General features: G+C 40.5%; 8 non-coding genes across 8 annotated transcripts; all 8 read left to right on the plus strand.

Moving 5' to 3' along the window:
- Window positions 1–1202: 1202 nt before the first annotated feature.
- On the plus strand, window positions 1203–1342 carry LOC126210780 (U4 spliceosomal RNA). The gene has a single exon (XR_007540758.1). It is a non-coding gene; the product is annotated as a U4 spliceosomal RNA (small nuclear RNA).
- A 2319-nt stretch (window positions 1343–3661) lies between these two features.
- On the plus strand, window positions 3662–3801 carry LOC126210781 (U4 spliceosomal RNA). Its single transcript, XR_007540759.1, has one exon. It is a non-coding gene; the product is annotated as a U4 spliceosomal RNA (small nuclear RNA).
- Window positions 3802–6144: 2343 nt separating this feature from the next.
- On the plus strand, window positions 6145–6284 carry LOC126210782 (U4 spliceosomal RNA). The gene has a single exon (XR_007540760.1). It is a non-coding gene; the product is annotated as a U4 spliceosomal RNA (small nuclear RNA).
- A 2314-nt stretch (window positions 6285–8598) lies between these two features.
- Window positions 8599–8738, plus strand: LOC126210783 (U4 spliceosomal RNA). Its single transcript, XR_007540761.1, has one exon. It is a non-coding gene; the product is annotated as a U4 spliceosomal RNA (small nuclear RNA).
- Window positions 8739–11053: 2315 nt separating this feature from the next.
- LOC126210785 (U4 spliceosomal RNA) lies at window positions 11054–11193 on the plus strand. The gene has a single exon (XR_007540762.1). It is a non-coding gene; the product is annotated as a U4 spliceosomal RNA (small nuclear RNA).
- A 2334-nt stretch (window positions 11194–13527) lies between these two features.
- LOC126210786 (U4 spliceosomal RNA) lies at window positions 13528–13667 on the plus strand. The gene has a single exon (XR_007540763.1). It is a non-coding gene; the product is annotated as a U4 spliceosomal RNA (small nuclear RNA).
- A 2320-nt stretch (window positions 13668–15987) lies between these two features.
- On the plus strand, window positions 15988–16127 carry LOC126210787 (U4 spliceosomal RNA). Its single transcript, XR_007540764.1, has one exon. It is a non-coding gene; the product is annotated as a U4 spliceosomal RNA (small nuclear RNA).
- Window positions 16128–18442: 2315 nt separating this feature from the next.
- On the plus strand, window positions 18443–18582 carry LOC126210788 (U4 spliceosomal RNA). Its single transcript, XR_007540765.1, has one exon. It is a non-coding gene; the product is annotated as a U4 spliceosomal RNA (small nuclear RNA).
- The last annotated feature ends 2098 nt before the right edge of the window (window positions 18583–20680 follow it).

Raw genomic sequence — 20680 nt, forward strand, 5'->3', positions numbered from 1 at the left:
CTGTGAATATAAATCAAAGAATGCAATGAAACATACAGTGGTAGAGCAAGTGTAGGTGAGAATTGTAGCAGGAGTCGTGCATTTTTTTTTTTTTTTTTTTTTTTTTTGTGAGCGGAACTAGTTGGCTTGTCATGGCTCATTCTTTCTGTCTCTCTTCATTAGAGAATACGACTCTTCCTATATGCAAGGTGAGCAAAATTTGCTGCCTACTATAGCACAAATGGACCCATAGAAAATGTCTTATTGTTTGGATCTGTTATGAATGGTTGGCACTCGAGATACTATTTAGCACACATTCAGATATTTTCATTTTTGTCAGGCAATATATTAGCTGGGGCCAATGAGACAGCAGGCGGGTTTGGATACTGTTAGCTTTCTATGATTCTTCTTGGACAAGAACATAAACAACAGTAGAGGAGTCCAAAATATATATTTTTGTGCAGGTTGTTTGGCGCAATGTGGAATAAGCGTGTATCTTGTATATTTAAGACTGCAGCACATGTTCCCAGCGCTATGAAGCAATTTACTGACTGATTTCTAGTTGTACTTTCCTGCAAGGTAAACTCATTTCAACAACTTAACCCAGCTACATGAGAGGATTTGTAAATCTCATTTCATTGTGTTTCCAGGGTGCCTACTCTGTTACACAAATATTTCACCCATCGACATTAATCAATTTCACGGCATGATTCGAGTAAAACTAGCATTTTATTGCTCAGTACGTCAAACAGCTTTTGCTGAGAAGTGTATGGTTTGTTAAGTTAATGTAAATGCAGCTGGCAGTTTTCTTGGTGTCTAGTACTAACCAGCGGCCACAAAATAACAAAATCTAACGATGAGTCTTAATGGGTGTGCCGGTATCTGCTAAATGAGGTTGTGCTACTTTCGTCCATGTGGGGCTAGGCGAGTGAGCAGTAGCGCGCCTGACGGTCAAGGGGAGAACTACTGTGCAGTTTTGAGCGTTTAAGATGGCGGTGAGTGGGCGTGTAAGCAACTATTAGACACAAGCAGCAAAGAACAGAAATTCTGCCTCTAATAAAATGTATTTTACTGTATTTTCTTCTGTATATTTCTGTATTTGTTTCCCCCAATGGAACTTGAGTAGTGTAAGGTAATACTGATAGGTATCAATGATGCAAGTACTTGTAGGTGTTTGGAACGAACGTCAGGTATAAATAGCAGTGCCAGGCGCTAGGTAGTTAATCTTTGCGCAGTGGCAATATCGTAACCAATGAAGTATAACTGAGGTGCGATTATTGCTAGTTGAAAACTTTTACCAATACCCCGCCAGAGAGATGTGAAATACCGTCTCTGTGGCAATTTTTGGCAACCCCTGAGGGGGTGTAAGTCTCATAGAAACAATGCTTCAAGCTGTGTTTATCTGTGTACTCATTCTGCACTTGTGGAAGTGTTTAGCTGATGGTTGTTAGGGACCATGTACACAGACCAGGCTGTGTTCACTGATGAATTGTGTACATGTCTTAGGCAGCTGGTGAGAAACATTCTCCTCAGTGCAAGATGTTGTGCAACTGCTGTGTGTGAATAAAGATGTCAATGTGGACAGTTGAAATGTGGCTCTGTCTAGTGGCAATTCTTGCTCCATAGCATACTTGTGGTACACACATGCAGTGATTAGTGATAAATGTAGGATTTGACAAAACTTGTGTCAGAATTTAGGGGAGGAGACTAGGGCAGTACAGTGAGAGTTGGTGAGTGTGTGGGAGGCAGGTGTTGTACTTAATTCATTTTCACAGCACTGCCAGTGTTATAATTTGTGTTTGTGTCCTGATCATTAGATGCATGTTTGATCCTTTTTGGACACTGCTGTGTGTACACCTTGATAATTAGAACTTATGACCATGGAACTGCTGTTGATAATATTTGGCAATGAGTCTGTTGACTTGAGATGATTGATGTGTTAGGCTGCACAGTGCCTAGTAAGGGCACTCACATTGAGGACAGTGTCCTATCTGGTGTGTGTTACACGAAACAGGAAGAACTGTAATGTTGTGCAAGGCTTTGCCTCATTTTGAGAATACATACATGTGCTGTAGTGTGCAGAGCAGAGGGATTGAAAGAAAGGTAAGGGCTAGTAGCTATTTGGATGGTAACTAATGCAGTCCCTGATGTTGAGGTTTTGTTGAACCTTTATGTAGCTTACATGTTTCATCTAAAGGCTACTGGTGGAAAATCTCCTTCATGCAGTGATAACAGTGATTGTGCAGTAGAATTTGGTGGGCTGCAGCCATGGCATTTCCATTTTGAACAGTGTGATTAGTGCATTTCTTGGTGTATTCGTTGAACTGTAGATTTACTGTGTAAATGTGACACATAATACAGTGTGATAGTTTAAATGGGATGGTGAGCTTAATGATGGTCCAGTGTGCTATGAGAATGTATTGCATGTGGAATACTGAAGAGAGGGAACCAGTGCTTGTGGGGTACATTTTGTGACTGTATCTGTGAATATAAATCAAAGAATGCAATGAAACATACAGTGGTAGAGCAAGTGTAGGTGAGAATTGTAGCAGGAGTCGTGCATTTTTTTTTTTTTTTTTTTTTTTTTGTGAGCGGAACTAGTTGGCTTGTCATGGCTCATTCTTTCTGTCTCTCTTCATTAGAGAATACGACTCTTCCTATATGCAAGGTGAGCAAAATTTGCTGCCTACTATAGCACAAATGGACCCATAGAAAATGTCTTATTGTTTGGATCTGTTATGAATGGTTGGCACTCGAGATACTATTTAGCACACATTCAGATATTTTCATTTTTGTCAGGCAATATATTAGCTGGGGCCAATGAGACAGCAGGCGGGTTTGGATACTGTTAGCTTTCTATGATTCTTCTTGGACAAGAACATAAACAACAGTAGAGGAGTCCAAAATATATATTTTTGTGCAGGTTGTTTGGCGCAATGTGGAATAAGCGTGTATCTTGTATATTTAAGACTGCAGCACATGTTCCCAGCGCTATGAAGCAATTTACTGACTGATTTCTAGTTGTACTTTCCTGCAAGGTAAACTCATTTCAACAACTTAACCCAGCTACATGAGAGGATTTGTAAATCTCATTTCATTGTGTTTCCAGGGTGCCTACTCTGTTACACAAATATTTCACCCATCGACATTAATCAATTTCACGGCATGATTCGAGTAAAACTAGCATTTTATTGCTCAGTACGTCAAACAGCTTTTGCTGAGAAGTGTATGGTTTGTTAAGTTAATGTAAATGCAGCTGGCAGTTTTCTTGGTGTCTAGTACTAACCAGCGGCCACAAAATAACAAAATCTAACGATGAGTCTTAATGGGTGTGCCGGTATCTGCTAAATGAGGTTGTGCTACTTTCGTCCATGTGGGGCTAGGCGAGTGAGCAGTAGCGCGCCTGACGGTCAAGGGGAGAACTACTGTGCAGTTTTGAGCGTTTAAGATGGCGGTGAGTGGGCGTGTAAGCAACTATTAGACACAAGCAGCAAAGAACAGAAATTCTGCCTCTAATAAAATGTATTTTACTGTATTTTCTTCTGTATATTTCTGTATTTGTTTCCCCCAATGGAACTTGAGTAGTGTAAGGTAATACTGATAGGTATCAATGATGCAAGTACTTGTAGGTGTTTGGAACGAACGTCAGGTATAAATAGCAGTGCCAGGCGCTAGGTAGTTAATCTTTGCGCAGTGGCAATATCGTAACCAATGAAGTATAACTGAGGTGCGATTATTGCTAGTTGAAAACTTTTACCAATACCCCGCCAGAGAGATGTGAAATACCGTCTCTGTGGCAATTTTTGGCAACCCCTGAGGGGGTGTAAGTCTCATAGAAACAATGCTTCAAGCTGTGTTTATCTGTGTACTCATTCTGCACTTGTGGAAGTGTTTAGCTGATGGTTGTTAGGGACCATGTACACAGACCAGGCTGTGTTCACTGATGAATTGTGTACATGTCTTAGGCAGCTGGTGAGAAACATTCTCCTCAGTGCAAGATGTTGTGCAACTGCTATGTGTGAATAAAGATGTCAATGTGGACAGTTGAAATGTGGCTCTGTCTAGTGGCAATTCTTGCTCCATAGCATACTTGTGGTACACACATGCAGTGATTAGTGATAAATGTAGGATTTGACAAAACTTGTGTCAGAATTTAGGGGAGGAGACTAGGGCAGTACAGTGAGAGTTGGTGAGTGTGTGGGAGGCAGGTGTTGTACTTAATTCATTTTCACAGCACTGCCAGTGTTATAATTTGTGTTTGTGTCCTGATCATTAGATGCATGTTTGATCCTTTTTGGACACTGCTGTGTGTACACCTTGATAATTAGAACTTATGACCATGGAACTGCTGTTGATAATATTTGGCAATGAGTCTGTTGACTTGAGATGATTGATGTGTTAGGCTGCACAGTGCCTAGTAAGGGCACTCACATTGAGGACAGTGTCCTATCTGGTGTGTGTTACACGAAACAGGAAGAACTGTAATGTTGTGCAAGGCTTTGCCTCATTTTGAGAATACATACATGTGCTGTAGTGTGCAGAGCAGAGGGATTGAAAGAAAGGTAAGGGCTAGTAGCTATTTGGATGGTAACTAATGCAGTCCCTGATGTTGAGGTTTTGTTGAACCTTTATGTAGCTTACATGTTTCATCTAAAGGCTACTGGTGGAAAATCTCCTTCATGCAGTGATAACAGTGATTGTGCAGTAGAATTTGGTGGGCTGCAGCCATGGCATTTCCATTTTGAACAGTGTGATTAGTGCATTTCTTGGTGTATTCGTTGAACTGTAGATTTACTGTGTAAATGTGACACATAATACAGTGTGATAGTTTAAATGGGATGGTGAGCTTAATGATGGTCCAGTGTGCTATGAGAATGTATTGCATGTGGAATACTGAAGAGAGGGAACCAGTGCTTGTGGGGTACATTTTGTGACTGTATCTGTGAATATAAATCAAAGAATGCAATGAAACATACAGTGGTAGAGCAAGTGTAGGTGAGAATTGTAGCAGGAGTCGTGCATTTTTTTTTTTTTTTTTTTTTTTTTTTTTTTTTTTTTTTTTTTTTTTTTGTGAGCGGAACTAGTTGGCTTGTCATGGCTCATTCTTTCTGTCTCTCTTCATTAGAGAATACGACTCTTCCTATATGCAAGGTGAGCAAAATTTGCTGCCTACTATAGCACAAATGGACCCATAGAAAATGTCTTATTGTTTGGATCTGTTATGAATGGTTGGCACTCGAGATACTATTTAGCACACATTCAGATATTTTCATTTTTGTCAGGCAATATATTAGCTGGGGCCAATGAGACAGCAGGCGGGTTTGGATACTGTTAGCTTTCTATGATTCTTCTTGGACAAGAACATAAACAACAGTAGAGGAGTCCAAAATATATATTTTTGTGCAGGTTGTTTGGCGCAATGTGGAATAAGCGTGTATCTTGTATATTTAAGACTGCAGCACATGTTCCCAGCGCTATGAAGCAATTTACTGACTGATTTCTAGTTGTACTTTCCTGCAAGGTAAACTCATTTCAACAACTTAACCCAGCTACATGAGAGGATTTGTAAATCTCATTTCATTGTGTTTCCAGGGTGCCTACTCTGTTACACAAATATTTCACCCATCGACATTAATCAATTTCACGGCATGATTCGAGTAAAACTAGCATTTTATTGCTCAGTACGTCAAACAGCTTTTGCTGAGAAGTGTATGGTTTGTTAAGTTAATGTAAATGCAGCTGGCAGTTTTCTTGGTGTCTAGTACTAACCAGCGGCCACAAAATAACAAAATCTAACGATGAGTCTTAATGGGTGTGCCGGTATCTGCTAAATGAGGTTGTGCTACTTTCGTCCATGTGGGGCTAGGCGAGTGAGCAGTAGCGCGCCTGACGGTCAAGGGGAGAACTACTGTGCAGTTTTGAGCGTTTAAGATGGCGGTGAGTGGGCGTGTAAGCAACTATTAGACACAAGCAGCAAAGAACAGAAATTCTGCCTCTAATAAAATGTATTTTACTGTATTTTCTTCTGTATATTTCTGTATTTGTTTCCCCCAATGGAACTTGAGTAGTGTAAGGTAATACTGATAGGTATCAATGATGCAAGTACTTGTAGGTGTTTGGAACGAACGTCAGGTATAAATAGCAGTGCCAGGCGCTAGGTAGTTAATCTTTGCGCAGTGGCAATATCGTAACCAATGAAGTATAACTGAGGTGCGATTATTGCTAGTTGAAAACTTTTACCAATACCCCGCCAGAGAGATGTGAAATACCGTCTCTGTGGCAATTTTTGGCAACCCCTGAGGGGGTGTAAGTCTCATAGAAACAATGCTTCAAGCTGTGTTTATCTGTGTACTCATTCTGCACTTGTGGAAGTGTTTAGCTGATGGTTGTTAGGGACCATGTACACAGACCAGGCTGTGTTCACTGATGAATTGTGTACATGTCTTAGGCAGCTGGTGAGAAACATTCTCCTCAGTGCAAGATGTTGTGCAACTGCTATGTGTGAATAAAGATGTCAATGTGGACAGTTGAAATGTGGCTCTGTCTAGTGGCAATTCTTGCTCCATAGCATACTTGTGGTACACACATGCAGTGATTAGTGATAAATGTAGGATTTGACAAAACTTGTGTCAGAATTTAGGGGAGGAGACTAGGGCAGTACAGTGAGAGTTGGTGAGTGTGTGGGAGGCAGGTGTTGTACTTAATTCATTTTCACAGCACTGCCAGTGTTATAATTTGTGTTTGTGTCCTGATCATTAGATGCATGTTTGATCGTTTTTGGACACTGCTGTGTGTACACCTTGATAATTAGAACTTATGACCATGGAACTGCTGTTGATAATATTTGGCAATGAGTCTGTTGACTTGAGATGATTGATGTGTTAGGCTGCACAGTGCCTAGTAAGGGCACTCACATTGAGGACAGTGTCCTATCTGGTGTGTGTTACACGAAACAGGAAGAACTGTAATGTTGTGCAAGGCTTTGCCTCATTTTGAGAATACATACATGTGCTGTAGTGTGCAGAGCAGAGGGATTGAAAGAAAGGTAAGGGCTAGTAGCTATTTGGATGGTAACTAATGCAGTCCCTGATGTTGAGGTTTTGTTGAACCTTTATGTAGCTTACATGTTTCATCTAAAGGCTACTGGTGGAAAATCTCCTTCATGCAGTGATAACAGTGATTGTGCAGTAGAATTTGGTGGGCTGCAGCCATGGCATTTCCATTTTGAACAGTGTGATTAGTGCATTTCTTGGTGTATTCGTTGAACTGTAGATTTACTGTGTAAATGTGACACATAATACAGTGTGATAGTTTAAATGGGATGGTGAGCTTAATGATGGTCCAGTGTGCTATGAGAATGTATTGCATGTGGAATACTGAAGAGAGGGAACCAGTGCTTGTGGGGTACATTTTGTGACTGTATCTGTGAATATAAATCAAAGAATGCAATGAAACATACAGTGGTAGAGCAAGTGTAGGTGAGAATTGTAGCAGGAGTCGTGCATTTTTTTTTTTTTTTTTTTTGTGAGCGGAACTAGTTGGCTTGTCATGGCTCATTCTTTCTGTCTCTCTTCATTAGAGAATACGACTCTTCCTATATGCAAGGTGAGCAAAATTTGCTGCCTACTATAGCACAAATGGACCCATAGAAAATGTCTTATTGTTTGGATCTGTTATGAATGGTTGGCACTCGAGATACTATTTAGCACACATTCAGATATTTTCATTTTTGTCAGGCAATATATTAGCTGGGGCCAATGAGACAGCAGGCGGGTTTGGATACTGTTAGCTTTCTATGATTCTTCTTGGACAAGAACATAAACAACAGTAGAGGAGTCCAAAATATATATTTTTGTGCAGGTTGTTTGGCGCAATGTGGAATAAGCGTGTATCTTGTATATTTAAGACTGCAGCACATGTTCCCAGCGCTATGAAGCAATTTACTGACTGATTTCTAGTTGTACTTTCCTGCAAGGTAAACTCATTTCAACAACTTAACCCAGCTACATGAGAGGATTTGTAAATCTCATTTCATTGTGTTTCCAGGGTGCCTACTCTGTTACACAAATATTTCACCCATCGACATTAATCAATTTCACGGCATGATTCGAGTAAAACTAGCATTTTATTGCTCAGTACGTCAAACAGCTTTTGCTGAGAAGTGTATGGTTTGTTAAGTTAATGTAAATGCAGCTGGCAGTTTTCTTGGTGTCTAGTACTAACCAGCGGCCACAAAATAACAAAATCTAACGATGAGTCTTAATGGGTGTGCCGGTATCTGCTAAATGAGGTTGTGCTACTTTCGTCCATGTGGGGCTAGGCGAGTGAGCAGTAGCGCGCCTGACGGTCAAGGGGAGAACTACTGTGCAGTTTTGAGCGTTTAAGATGGCGGTGAGTGGGCGTGTAAGCAACTATTAGACACAAGCAGCAAAGAACAGAAATTCTGCCTCTAATAAAATGTATTTTACTGTATTTTCTTCTGTATATTTCTGTATTTGTTTCCCCCAATGGAACTTGAGTAGTGTAAGGTAATACTGATAGGTATCAATGATGCAAGTACTTGTAGGTGTTTGGAACGAACGTCAGGTATAAATAGCAGTGCCAGGCGCTAGGTAGTTAATCTTTGCGCAGTGGCAATATCGTAACCAATGAAGTATAACTGAGGTGCGATTATTGCTAGTTGAAAACTTTTACCAATACCCCGCCAGAGAGATGTGAAATACCGTCTCTGTGGCAATTTTTGGCAACCCCTGAGGGGGTGTAAGTCTCATAGAAACAATGCTTCAAGCTGTGTTTATCTGTGTACTCATTCTGCACTTGTGGAAGTGTTTAGCTGATGGTTGTTAGGGACCATGTACACAGACCAGGCTGTGTTCACTGATGAATTGTGTACATGTCTTAGGCAGCTGGTGAGAAACATTCTCCTCAGTGCAAGATGTTGTGCAACTGCTATGTGTGAATAAAGATGTCAATGTGGACAGTTGAAATGTGGCTCTGTCTAGTGGCAATTCTTGCTCCATAGCATACTTGTGGTACACACATGCAGTGATTAGTGATAAATGTAGGATTTGACAAAACTTGTGTCAGAATTTAGGGGAGGAGACTAGGGCAGTACAGTGAGAGTTGGTGAGTGTGTGGGAGGCAGGTGTTGTACTTAATTCATTTTCACAGCACTGCCAGTGTTATAATTTGTGTTTGTGTCCTGATCATTAGATGCATGTTTGATCGTTTTTGGACACTGCTGTGTGTACACCTTGATAATTAGAACTTATGACCATGGAACTGCTGTTGATAATATTTGGCAATGAGTCTGTTGACTTGAGATGATTGATGTGTTAGGCTGCACAGTGCCTAGTAAGGGCACTCACATTGAGGACAGTGTCCTATCTGGTGTGTGTTACACGAAACAGGAAGAACTGTAATGTTGTGCAAGGCTTTGCCTCATTTTGAGAATACATACATGTGCTGTAGTGTGCAGAGCAGAGGGATTGAAAGAAAGGTAAGGGCTAGTAGCTATTTGGATGGTAACTAATGCAGTCCCTGATGTTGAGGTTTTGTTGAACCTTTATGTAGCTTACATGTTTCATCTAAAGGCTACTGGTGGAAAATCTCCTTCATGCAGTGATAACAGTGATTGTGCAGTAGAATTTGGTGGGCTGCAGCCATGGCATTTCCATTTTGAACAGTGTGATTAGTGCATTTCTTGGTGTATTCGTTGAACTGTAGATTTACTGTGTAAATGTGACACATAATACAGTGTGATAGTTTAAATGGGATGGTGAGCTTAATGATGGTCCAGTGTGCTATGAGAATGTATTGCATGTGGAATACTGAAGAGAGGGAACCAGTGCTTGTGGGGTACATTTTGTGACTGTATCTGTGAATATAAATCAAAGAATGCAATGAAACATACAGTGGTAGAGCAAGTGTAGGTGAGAATTGTAGCAGGAGTCGTGCATTTTTTTTTTTTTTTTTTTTTGTGAGCGGAACTAGTTGGCTTGTCATGGCTCATTCTTTCTGTCTCTCTTCATTAGAGAATACGACTCTTCCTATATGCAAGGTGAGCAAAATTTGCTGCCTACTATAGCACAAATGGACCCATAGAAAATGTCTTATTGTTTGGATCTGTTATGAATGGTTGGCACTCGAGATACTATTTAGCACACATTCAGATATTTTCATTTTTGTCAGGCAATATATTAGCTGGGGCCAATGAGACAGCAGGCGGGTTTGGATACTGTTAGCTTTCTATGATTCTTCTTGGACAAGAACATAAACAACAGTAGAGGAGTCCAAAATATATATTTTTGTGCAGGTTGTTTGGCGCAATGTGGAATAAGCGTGTATCTTGTATATTTAAGACTGCAGCACATGTTCCCAGCGCTATGAAGCAATTTACTGACTGATTTCTAGTTGTACTTTCCTGCAAGGTAAACTCATTTCAACAACTTAACCCAGCTACATGAGAGGATTTGTAAATCTCATTTCATTGTGTTTCCAGGGTGCCTACTCTGTTACACAAATATTTCACCCATCGACATTAATCAATTTCACGGCATGATTCGAGTAAAACTAGCATTTTATTGCTCAGTACGTCAAACAGCTTTTGCTGAGAAGTGTATGGTTTGTTAAGTTAATGTAAATGCAGCTGGCAGTTTTCTTGGTGTCTAGTACTAACCAGCGGCCACAAAATAACAAAATCTAACGATGAGTCTTAATGGGTGTGCCGGTATCTGCTAAATGAGGTTGTGCTACTTTCGTCCATGTGGGGCTAGGCGAGTGAGCAGTAGCGCGCCTGACGGTCAAGGGGAGAACTACTGTGCAGTTTTGAGCGTTTAAGATGGCGGTGAGTGGGCGTGTAAGCAACTATTAGACACAAGCAGCAAAGAACAGAAATTCTGCCTCTAATAAAATGTATTTTACTGTATTTTCTTCTGTATATTTCTGTATTTGTTTCCCCCAATGGAACTTGAGTAGTGTAAGGTAATACTGATAGGTATCAATGATGCAAGTACTTGTAGGTGTTTGGAACGAACGTCAGGTATAAATAGCAGTGCCAGGCGCTAGGTAGTTAATCTTTGCGCAGTGGCAATATCGTAACCAATGAAGTATAACTGAGGTGCGATTATTGCTAGTTGAAAACTTTTACCAATACCCCGCCAGAGAGATGTGAAATACCGTCTCTGTGGCAATTTTTGGCAACCCCTGAGGGGGTGTAAGTCTCATAGAAACAATGCTTCAAGCTGTGTTTATCTGTGTACTCATTCTGCACTTGTGGAAGTGTTTAGCTGATGGTTGTTAGGGACCATGTACACAGACCAGGCTGTGTTCACTGATGAATTGTGTACATGTCTTAGGCAGCTGGTGAGAAACATTCTCCTCAGTGCAAGATGTTGTGCAACTGCTATGTGTGAATAAAGATGTCAATGTGGACAGTTGAAATGTGGCTCTGTCTAGTGGCAATTCTTGCTCCATAGCATACTTGTGGTACACACATGCAGTGATTAGTGATAAATGTAGGATTTGACAAAACTTGTGTCAGAATTTAGGGGAGGAGACTAGGGCAGTACAGTGAGAGTTGGTGAGTGTGTGGGAGGCAGGTGTTGTACTTAATTCATTTTCACAGCACTGCCAGTGTTATAATTTGTGTTTGTGTCCTGATCATTAGATGCATGTTTGATCCTTTTTGGACACTGCTGTGTGTACACCTTGATAATTAGAACTTATGACCATGGAACTGCTGTTGATAATATTTGGCAATGAGTCTGTTGACTTGAGATGATTGATGTGTTAGGCTGCACAGTGCCTAGTAAGGGCACTCACATTGAGGACAGTGTCCTATCTGGTGTGTGTTACACGAAACAGGAAGAACTGTAATGTTGTGCAAGGCTTTGCCTCATTTTGAGAATACATACATGTGCTGTAGTGTGCAGAGCAGAGGGATTGAAAGAAAGGTAAGGGCTAGTAGCTATTTGGATGGTAACTAATGCAGTCCCTGATGTTGAGGTTTTGTTGAACCTTTATGTAGCTTACATGTTTCATCTAAAGGCTACTGGTGGAAAATCTCCTTCATGCAGTGATAACAGTGATTGTGCAGTAGAATTTGGTGGGCTGCAGCCATGGCATTTCCATTTTGAACAGTGTGATTAGTGCATTTCTTGGTGTATTCGTTGAACTGTAGATTTACTGTGTAAATGTGACACATAATACAGTGTGATAGTTTAAATGGGATGGTGAGCTTAATGATGGTCCAGTGTGCTATGAGAATGTATTGCATGTGGAATACTGAAGAGAGGGAACCAGTGCTTGTGGGGTACATTTTGTGACTGTATCTGTGAATATAAATCAAAGAATGCAATGAAACATACAGTGGTAGAGCAAGTGTAGGTGAGAATTGTAGCAGGAGTCGTGCATTTTTTTTTTTTTTTTTTTTTTTTTTTTTTTTTTTTTTTTGTGAGCGGAACTAGTTGGCTTGTCATGGCTCATTCTTTCTGTCTCTCTTCATTAGAGAATACGACTCTTCCTATATGCAAGGTGAGCAAAATTTGCTGCCTACTATAGCACAAATGGACCCATAGAAAATGTCTTATTGTTTGGATCTGTTATGAATGGTTGGCACTCGAGATACTATTTAGCACACATTCAGATATTTTCATTTTTGTCAGGCAATATATTAGCTGGGGCCAATGAGACAGCAGGCGGGTTTGGATACTGTTAGCTTTCTATGATTCTTCTTGGACAAGAACATAAACAACAGTAGAGGAGTCCAAAATATATATTTTTGTGCAGGTTGTTTGGCGCAATGTGGAATAAGCGTGTATCTTGTATATTTAAGACTGCAGCACATGTTCCCAGCGCTATGAAGCAATTTACTGACTGATTTCTAGTTGTACTTTCCTGCAAGGTAAACTCATTTCAACAACTTAACCCAGCTACATGAGAGGATTTGTAAATCTCATTTCATTGTGTTTCCAGGGTGCCTACTCTGTTACACAAATATTTCACCCATCGACATTAATCAATTTCACGGCATGATTCGAGTAAAACTAGCATTTTATTGCTCAGTACGTCAAACAGCTTTTGCTGAGAAGTGTATGGTTTGTTAAGTTAATGTAAATGCAGCTGGCAGTTTTCTTGGTGTCTAGTACTAACCAGCGGCCACAAAATAACAAAATCTAACGATGAGTCTTAATGGGTGTGCCGGTATCTGCTAAATGAGGTTGTGCTACTTTCGTCCATGTGGGGCTAGGCGAGTGAGCAGTAGCGCGCCTGACGGTCAAGGGGAGAACTACTGTGCAGTTTTGAGCGTTTAAGATGGCGGTGAGTGGGCGTGTAAGCAACTATTAGACACAAGCAGCAAAGAACAGAAATTCTGCCTCTAATAAAATGTATTTTACTGTATTTTCTTCTGTATATTTCTGTATTTGTTTCCCCCAATGGAACTTGAGTAGTGTAAGGTAATACTGATAGGTATCAATGATGCAAGTACTTGTAGGTGTTTGGAACGAACGTCAGGTATAAATAGCAGTGCCAGGCGCTAGGTAGTTAATCTTTGCGCAGTGGCAATATCGTAACCAATGAAGTATAACTGAGGTGCGATTATTGCTAGTTGAAAACTTTTACCAATACCCCGCCAGAGAGATGTGAAATACCGTCTCTGTGGCAATTTTTGGCAACCCCTGAGGGGGTGTAAGTCTCATAGAAACAATGCTTCAAGCTGTGTTTATCTGTGTACTCATTCTGCACTTGTGGAAGTGTTTAGCTGATGGTTGTTAGGGACCATGTACACAGACCAGGCTGTGTTCACTGATGAATTGTGTACATGTCTTAGGCAGCTGGTGAGAAACATTCTCCTCAGTGCAAGATGTTGTGCAACTGCTATGTGTGAATAAAGATGTCAATGTGGACAGTTGAAATGTGGCTCTGTCTAGTGGCAATTCTTGCTCCATAGCATACTTGTGGTACACACATGCAGTGATTAGTGATAAATGTAGGATTTGACAAAACTTGTGTCAGAATTTAGGGGAGGAACTAGGGCAGTACAGTGAGAGTTGGTGAGTGTGTGGGAGGCAGGTGTTGTACTTAATTCATTTTCACAGCACTGCCAGTGTTATAATTTGTGTTTGTGTCCTGATCATTAGATGCATGTTTGATCCTTTTTGGACACTGCTGTGTGTACACCTTGATAATTAGAACTTATGACCATGGAACTGCTGTTGATAATATTTGGCAATGAGTCTGTTGACTTGAGATGATTGATGTGTTAGGCTGCACAGTGCCTAGTAAGGGCACTCACATTGAGGACAGTGTCCTATCTGGTGTGTGTTACACGAAACAGGAAGAACTGTAATGTTGTGCAAGGCTTTGCCTCATTTTGAGAATACATACATGTGCTGTAGTGTGCAGAGCAGAGGGATTGAAAGAAAGGTAAGGGCTAGTAGCTATTTGGATGGTAACTAATGCAGTCCCTGATGTTGAGGTTTTGTTGAACCTTTATGTAGCTTACATGTTTCATCTAAAGGCTACTGGTGGAAAATCTCCTTCATGCAGTGATAACAGTGATTGTGCAGTAGAATTTGGTGGGCTGCAGCCATGGCATTTCCATTTTGAACAGTGTGATTAGTGCATTTCTTGGTGTATTCGTTGAACTGTAGATTTACTGTGTAAATGTGACACATAATACAGTGTGATAGTTTAAATGGGATGGTGAGCTTAATGATGGTCCAGTGTGCTATGAGAATGTATTGCATGTGGAATACTGAAGAGAGGGAACCAGTGCTTGTGGGGTACATTTTGTGACTGTATCTGTGAATATAAATCAAAGAATGCAATGAAACATACAGTGGTAGAGCAAGTGTAGGTGAGAATTGTAGCAGGAGTCGTGCATTTTTTTTTTTTTTTTTTTTTTTTTTTGTGAGCGGAACTAGTTGGCTTGTCATGGCTCATTCTTTCTGTCTCTCTTCATTAGAGAATACGACTCTTCCTATATGCAAGGTGAGCAAAATTTGCTGCCTACTATAGCACAAATGGACCCATAGAAAATGTCTTATTGTTTGGATCTGTTATGAATGGTTGGCACTCGAGATACTATTTAGCACACATTCAGATATTTTCATTTTTGTCAGGCAATATATTAGCTGGGGCCAATGAGACAGCAGGCGGGTTTGGATACTGTTAGCTTTCTATGATTCTTCTTGGACAAGAACATAAACAACAGTAGAGGAGTCCAAAATATATATTTTTGTGCAGGTTGTTTGGCGCAATGTGGAATAAGCGTGTATCTTGTATATTTAAGACTGCAGCACATGTTCCCAGCGCTATGAAGCAATTTACTGACTGATTTCTAGTTGTACTTTCCTGCAAGGTAAACTCATTTCAACAACTTAACCCAGCTACATGAGAGGATTTGTAAATCTCATTTCATTGTGTTTCCAGGGTGCCTACTCTGTTACACAAATATTTCACCCATCGACATTAATCAATTTCACGGCATGATTCGAGTAAAACTAGCATTTTATTGCTCAGTACGTCAAACAGCTTTTGCTGAGAAGTGTATGGTTTGTTAAGTTAATGTAAATGCAGCTGGCAGTTTTCTTGGTGTCTAGTACTAACCAGCGGCCACAAAATAACAAAATCTAACGATGAGTCTTAATGGGTGTGCCGGTATCTGCTAAATGAGGTTGTGCTACTTTCGTCCATGTGGGGCTAGGCGAGTGAGCAGTAGCGCGCCTGACGGTCAAGGGGAGAACTACTGTGCAGTTTTGAGCGTTTAAGATGGCGGTGAGTGGGCGTGTAAGCAACTATTAGACACAAGCAGCAAAGAACAGAAATTCTGCCTCTAATAAAATGTATTTTACTGTATTTTCTTCTGTATATTTCTGTATTTGTTTCCCCCAATGGAACTTGAGTAGTGTAAGGTAATACTGATAGGTATCAATGATGCAAGTACTTGTAGGTGTTTGGAACGAACGTCAGGTATAAATAGCAGTGCCAGGCGCTAGGTAGTTAATCTTTGCGCAGTGGCAATATCGTAACCAATGAAGTATAACTGAGGTGCGATTATTGCTAGTTGAAAACTTTTACCAATACCCCGCCAGAGAGATGTGAAATACCGTCTCTGTGGCAATTTTTGGCAACCCCTGAGGGGGTGTAAGTCTCATAGAAACAATGCTTCAAGCTGTGTTTATCTGTGTACTCATTCTGCACTTGTGGAAGTGTTTAGCTGATGGTTGTTAGGGACCATGTACACAGACCAGGCTGTGTTCACTGATGAATTGTGTACATGTCTTAGGCAGCTGGTGAGAAACATTCTCCTCAGTGCAAGATGTTGTGCAACTGCTATGTGTGAATAAAGATGTCAATGTGGACAGTTGAAATGTGGCTCTGTCTAGTGGCAATTCTTGCTCCATAGCATACTTGTGGTACACACATGCAGTGATTAGTGATAAATGTAGGATTTGACAAAACTTGTGTCAGAATTTAGGGGAGGAGACTAGGGCAGTACAGTGAGAGTTGGTGAGTGTGTGGGAGGCAGGTGTTGTACTTAATTCATTTTCACAGCACTGCCAGTGTTATAATTTGTGTTTGTGTCCTGATCATTAGATGCATGTTTGATCGTTTTTGGACACTGCTGTGTGTACACCTTGATAATTAGAACTTATGACCATGGAACTGCTGTTGATAATATTTGGCAATGAGTCTGTTGACTTGAGATGATTGATGTGTTAGGCTGCACAGTGCCTAGTAAGGGCACTCACATTGAGGACAGTGTCCTATCTGGTGTGTGTTACACGAAACAGGAAGAACTGTAATGTTGTGCAAGGCTTTGCCTCATTTTGAGAATACATACATGTGCTGTAGTGTGCAGAGCAGAGGGATTGAAAGAAAGGTAAGGGCTAGTAGCTATTTGGATGGTAACTAATGCAGTCCCTGATGTTGAGGTTTTGTTGAACCTTTATGTAGCTTACATGTTTCATCTAAAGGCTACTGGTGGAAAATCTCCTTCATGCAGTGATAACAGTGATTGTGCAGTAGAATTTGGTGGGCTGCAGCCATGGCATTTCCATTTTGAACAGTGTGATTAGTGCATTTCTTGGTGTATTCGTTGAACTGTAGATTTACTGTGTAAATGTGACACATAATACAGTGTGATAGTTTAAATGGGATGGTGAGCTTAATGATGGTCCAGTGTGCTATGAGAATGTATTGCATGTGGAATACTGAAGAGAGGGAACCAGTGCTTGTGGGGTACATTTTGTGACTGTATCTGTGAATATAAATCAAAGAATGCAATGAAACATACAGTGGTAGAGCAAGTGTAGGTGAGAATTGTAGCAGGAGTCGTGCATTTTTTTTTTTTTTTTTTTTTGTGAGCGGAACTAGTTGGCTTGTCATGGCTCATTCTTTCTGTCTCTCTTCATTAGAGAATACGACTCTTCCTATATGCAAGGTGAGCAAAATTTGCTGCCTACTATAGCACAAATGGACCCATAGAAAATGTCTTATTGTTTGGATCTGTTATGAATGGTTGGCACTCGAGATACTATTTAGCACACATTCAGATATTTTCATTTTTGTCAGGCAATATATTAGCTGGGGCCAATGAGACAGCAGGCGGGTTTGGATACTGTTAGCTTTCTATGATTCTTCTTGGACAAGAACATAAACAACAGTAGAGGAGTCCAAAATATATATTTTTGTGCAGGTTGTTTGGCGCAATGTGGAATAAGCGTGTATCTTGTATATTTAAGACTGCAGCACATGTTCCCAGCGCTATGAAGCAATTTACTGACTGATTTCTAGTTGTACTTTCCTGCAAGGTAAACTCATTTCAACAACTTAACCCAGCTACATGAGAGGATTTGTAAATCTCATTTCATTGTGTTTCCAGGGTGCCTACTCTGTTACACAAATATTTCACCCATCGACATTAATCAATTTCACGGCATGATTCGAGTAAAACTAGCATTTTATTGCTCAGTACGTCAAACAGCTTTTGCTGAGAAGTGTATGGTTTGTTAAGTTAATGTAAATGCAGCTGGCAGTTTTCTTGGTGTCTAGTACTAACCAGCGGCCACAAAATAACAAAATCTAACGATGAGTCTTAATGGGTGTGCCGGTATCTGCTAAATGAGGTTGTGCTACTTTCGTCCATGTGGGGCTAGGCGAGTGAGCAGTAGCGCGCCTGACGGTCAAGGGGAGAACTACTGTGCAGTTTTGAGCGTTTAAGATGGCGGTGAGTGGGCGTGTAAGCAACTATTAGACACAAGCAGCAAAGAACAGAAATTCTGCCTCTAATAAAATGTATTTTACTGTATTTTCTTCTGTATATTTCTGTATTTGTTTCCCCCAATGGAACTTGAGTAGTGTAAGGTAATACTGATAGGTATCAATGATGCAAGTACTTGTAGGTGTTTGGAACGAACGTCAGGTATAAATAGCAGTGCCAGGCGCTAGGTAGTTAATCTTTGCGCAGTGGCAATATCGTAACCAATGAAGTATAACTGAGGTGCGATTATTGCTAGTTGAAAACTTTTACCAATACCCCGCCAGAGAGATGTGAAATACCGTCTCTGTGGCAATTTTTGGCAACCCCTGAGGGGGTGTAAGTCTCATAGAAACAATGCTTCAAGCTGTGTTTATCTGTGTACTCATTCTGCACTTGTGGAAGTGTTTAGCTGATGGTTGTTAGGGACCATGTACACAGACCAGGCTGTGTTCACTGATGAATTGTGTACATGTCTTAGGCAGCTGGTGAGAAACATTCTCCTCAGTGCAAGATGTTGTGCAACTGCTATGTGTGAATAAAGATGTCAATGTGGACAGTTGAAATGTGGCTCTGTCTAGTGGCAATTCTTGCTCCATAGCATACTTGTGGTACACACATGCAGTGATTAGTGATAAATGTAGGATTTGACAAAACTTGTGTCAGAATTTAGGGGAGGAGACTAGGGCAGTACAGTGAGAGTTGGTGAGTGTGTGGGAGGCAGGTGTTGTACTTAATTCATTTTCACAGCACTGCCAGTGTTATAATTTGTGTTTGTGTCCTGATCATTAGATGCATGTTTGATCCTTTTTGGACACTGCTGTGTGTACACCTTGATAATTAGAACTTATGACCATGGAACTGCTGTTGATAATATTTGGCAATGAGTCTGTTGACTTGAGATGATTGATGTGTTAGGCTGCACAGTGCCTAGTAAGGGCACTCACATTGAGGACAGTGTCCTATCTGGTGTGTGTTACACGAAACAGGAAGAACTGTAATGTTGTGCAAGGCTTTGCCTCATTTTGAGAATACATACATGTGCTGTAGTGTGCAGAGCAGAGGGATTGAAAGAAAGGTAAGGGCTAGTAGCTATTTGGATGGTAACTAATGCAGTCCCTGATGTTGAGGTTTTGTTGAACCTTTATGTAGCTTACATGTTTCATCTAAAGGCTACTGGTGGAAAATCTCCTTCATGCAGTGATAACAGTGATTGTGCAGTAGAATTTGGTGGGCTGCAGCCATGGCATTTCCATTTTGAACAGTGTGATTAGTGCATTTCTTGGTGTATTCGTTGAACTGTAGATTTACTGTGTAAATGTGACACATAATACAGTGTGATAGTTTAAATGGGATGGTGAGCTTAATGATGGTCCAGTGTGCTATGAGAATGTATTGCATGTGGAATACTGAAGAGAGGGAACCAGTGCTTGTGGGGTACATTTTGTGACTGTATCTGTGAATATAAATCAAAGAATGCAATGAAACATACAGTGGTAGAGCAAGTGTAGGTGAGAATTGTAGCAGGAGTCGTGCATTTTTTTTTTTTTTTTTTTTTTTTTTTTTTTTTTTTTTTTGTGAGCGGAACTAGTTGGCTTGTCATGGCTCATTCTTTCTGTCTCTCTTCATTAGAGAATACGACTCTTCCTATATGCAAGGTGAGCAAAATTTGCTGCCTACTATAGCACAAATGGACCCATAGAAAATGTCTTATTGTTTGGATCTGTTATGAATGGTTGGCACTCGAGATACTATTTAGCACACATTCAGATATTTTCATTTTTGTCAGGCAATATATTAGCTGGGGCCAATGAGACAGCAGGCGGGTTTGGATACTGTTAGCTTTCTATGATTCTTCTTGGACAAGAACATAAACAACAGTAGAGGAGTCCAAAATATATATTTTTGTGCAGGTTGTTTGGCGCAATGTGGAATAAGCGTGTATCTTGTATATTTAAGACTGCAGCACATGTTCCCAGCGCTATGAAGCAATTTACTGACTGATTTCTAGTTGTACTTTCCTGCAAGGTAAACTCATTTCAACAACTTAACCCAGCTACATGAGAGGATTTGTAAATCTCATTTCATTGTGTTTCCAGGGTGCCTACTCTGTTACACAAATATTTCACCCATCGACATTAATCAATTTCACGGCATGATTCGAGTAAAACTAGCATTTTATTGCTCAGTACGTCAAACAGCTTTTGCTGAGAAGTGTATGGTTTGTTAAGTTAATGTAAATGCAGCTGGCAGTTTTCTTGGTGTCTAGTACTAACCAGCGGCCACAAAATAACAAAATCTAACGATGAGTCTTAATGGGTGTGCCGGTATCTGCTAAATGAGGTTGTGCTACTTTCGTCCATGTGGGGCTAGGCGAGTGAGCAGTAGCGCGCCTGACGGTCAAGGGGAGAACTACTGTGCAGTTTTGAGCGTTTA

Source organism: Schistocerca nitens, chromosome 10 (assembly GCF_023898315.1).
Source record: "Schistocerca nitens isolate TAMUIC-IGC-003100 chromosome 10, iqSchNite1.1, whole genome shotgun sequence".
NCBI lineage: Eukaryota > Metazoa > Arthropoda > Insecta > Orthoptera > Acrididae > Schistocerca > Schistocerca nitens.